This window comes from Helianthus annuus, chromosome 12 (assembly GCF_002127325.2).
Source record: "Helianthus annuus cultivar XRQ/B chromosome 12, HanXRQr2.0-SUNRISE, whole genome shotgun sequence".
NCBI lineage: Eukaryota > Viridiplantae > Streptophyta > Magnoliopsida > Asterales > Asteraceae > Helianthus > Helianthus annuus.
Window position 1 is genome coordinate 91,053,519 of NC_035444.2, and position 3,038 is coordinate 91,056,556.

The 3,038-nt window shown below is 43.1% G+C and overlaps 1 non-coding gene across 1 annotated transcript; it reads left to right on the forward strand.

Annotated features, from left to right (window-relative positions):
- Nucleotides 1-234: 234 nt before the first annotated feature.
- On the forward strand, nucleotides 235-341 carry LOC118485269. The gene has a single exon (XR_004875574.1). It is a non-coding gene; the product is annotated as a small nucleolar RNA R71 (small nucleolar RNA).
- The last annotated feature ends 2,697 nt before the right edge of the window (nucleotides 342-3,038 follow it).

The window sequence follows — 3,038 nt, forward strand, 5'->3', positions numbered from 1 at the left end:
TCGATTTGGGCTTGTAAAGAGGTGCTTTCATCAACCTTATGGGCGCCCGAGGCAATAGATTTATTGCCTCGGGGAGTGTGCCACTGGAAATTGGTTTGAGCAATTTCCTCAATTTGATTATATATTTCATGCGGGCGGCGATTACCTAAAAGTCCCCCGGAGCTAGAGTCAAGTGTTTGTCTTGTGTGTGGCAACAACCCATTATAGAAAGTGGATACTTGTTGCCATATCGCAAGACCGTGATGAGGACACCTTCGCAATAGCTCCTTGAACCCTTCCCAAGTTTCATATAAGGATTCCCCGTCCTCTTGTGAGTATGTATTAATTTCAGTCATTAATTTAGCCGTTTTAGCGGGAGGGAAATACTTATATTGAAATTTTTGGGCGAGTTCATCCCAGGTGTTTACCGATCCAGCTGGGAGGGCGTTGAGCCAAGCTTTTGCTCGATCTTTTAGTGAAAAGGAAACATTCGGAGGCGGATGGCATCGTTTGATGCACCATTGATCCGAAAGGTGTCACATATTTCTAAGAAATTAGTGATATGTAGATGGGGATCCTCGTCCGCAAGCCCATGGAAGGTTGCAGAGTTTTGAAGCATCTGTATCAAATGTGGCCGAAGTTCAAAGTTATTGGCTTCGACATTCGGTGCATTGATAGCGGCGCCGAGATTACCTATGGTGGGTCGTAGATAATCCATAAGGGTACGTTGGTCCGCCATTGGAAGTGGGTTCCCCGAAACCTTCTCTTGGTTTTTAGCTTTTAGTCTTTTTCTGAGAAAGCGTCCGGGTTCTTCTACAGGTTCTTTTATGTCTTTATTAGAACTGGAGCTCATACACTACGTAGAGGTGGCGTCTGGTTCCCAGTCCTGCAACAAAAACAGAAAAGAATGTTGGTCAGAAAGTTCACCACGGCCCCGTGCTCAGTTAACACGGCCCGTGGTCGGAGTTACAGTGATTGTTTTCTGGATCCCTGTTACTGGAGAGTTGGACACGGCCCCTTGTTGCACCGACATGGCCCCGTGGTCAGCCTTCTGTAACTCGGAAAACTAAAAACTGCTAGTAACACTGCTGGGCACGGCCCGTGTCCGACCAGGCACGGCCCGTGCTGAGCTCTGCAGAAGCTGAAAAACTAGAAAAATCCTAAAAAAATAAAAAAAATAATTAGGCCGTTGATTCCTAACTTTCTTAAAATCCTTGTGTCCCCGGCAACGGCGCCAAAAACTTGATGTGTGTGAAGTGTGTATATAAGTTTAAGTATTTTTTAAGCCCTTTTTACACTTTCTTTAGCCAAGTTTTAAATTTATAAAACACGATATTTACAAACACTAAACACACATATGGGCAAGTGCACCCATCGTGGACGTAGTATAGTGTTGGTAAGATACCGAGGTCGTCCAAGGACACAAGAGCTTTTAGTACCGGTTTATCCTCAACGTCTAATCAAAATAAAATGTTAGGAAAGATTTCTAAAACTAAGAAAATAAAATTAACTAAAATGCTGAAAAATAAAATAAAAATAAAAACAGATAGACAAGATGAATCACTTGGATCTGACTCGTGTGTTAGTGTAACCTTTGATTATCTTCGCACTTTTGCACTTGTTTAAGAGATTATCTTAGTTATTGTAGTAGGCCCCTCTTTTGAAGGTGACGTTACCCTCAACCCAGTAGTTTGAGTCAGCAAGGATACAATCCTAAAGGGTCGGATTATTGAAAGATAATTAATTAAGTTATTAATGCATAATGTGGTAGGCCCCTCTTTTGAAGGTGACGTTACCCTCAGCTAAGTAGTCTGAGTCAGCAGGGATACAGTCCTAAGTAGCTGGGTTAAAGTTTTAATAGTAGTTTAACTTATGAGGGGATCAAAGAGTTTGGACCCCCGCCATCCAATACCTTTGGGTATTGAAGGAGGTCCTACTAAATTTGACCCAGGTCCCTTGCAGGATCTCTAAACGCTGAACAACGGCAAGACTCTTACCAAACCGTTCCCTTAACCCCCGACCAGGTAGCCAACATACCTCCATATAGACCGTGGAGACATGAATGGTGAAAATCTTTTATTTTATATAGAAAGTAAAATAATGCCAAGACACCACGGAGAAACGATAAGGAAGAATCACCTTCAACATAAGAAACTAGTTATTAAAGTCATTAATACAAAACCAAATAAAAAGTGCAAAAGATTAAAAATAAAAAGTATTACACTAAACACTTGTCTTCACCAAGTGATGTAAGAGACTTAGGCAAACATGGCCTTGATTGTAAAGAACTCTTACGATCAATCTTGGATCCCGAGACGACTCACACACTCTATGATGGACAATGGATGATGGTGGTGGATGATGGTGTTGGGATGGTGGTGGGTGGCGGGTGAAGTGTGAGAGAGGTGGTGTGCCAAGGGATGAGTTGCAATGGCTCCAAGCACTCCTATTTATAGGCTGAACAGAAGCCTGGGCACGGCCCCGTGTCCGCTGGGCACGGCCCCGTGCCCATCTGACACTCTCTCTCTTCATTAATTGTAATTCGCAATTACAATAAATACGCCTGCAGTACTCCGACCACGTCCCCGTGTCCGCTGGGCACGGCCCCGTGGTGGGCAATAGAAGCTTCTATAGGTTTGTCTTTTCTGCTGCTTCTTGGGCATGGCCCCGTGATCGCTGAGCACGGGGCGTGTTTAGTCTTCTGTCTTCTTTGTTTTGCTTGGGAGGATGCTGTCGAGGGGTCGGGCAATCCACTTTTGTTCCTTTTCTTGTATTTATGTTAGATTTTGTTGTCTTTTTGCTTCTTTTGTTAATTTGAGCTCATTTAATCCTGAAAATACAAAAGGAAGACAAAAGCACACTTTTTCCAACATTAGTACTAAAAAAGGGTTAGTTTTATGCCATAATTAATATAATTTATATGTTGCATTTTGCGCGTATCACCCACATAGGAGGAGAGATGAAACTTAAAGGGGTATTTAAGTGGGAACTCTCCCTCCTTATTGTTTCATGGAAGCACACACTAAGTGTACTCGCGAAGGGTGCGGAGCACCCTAACT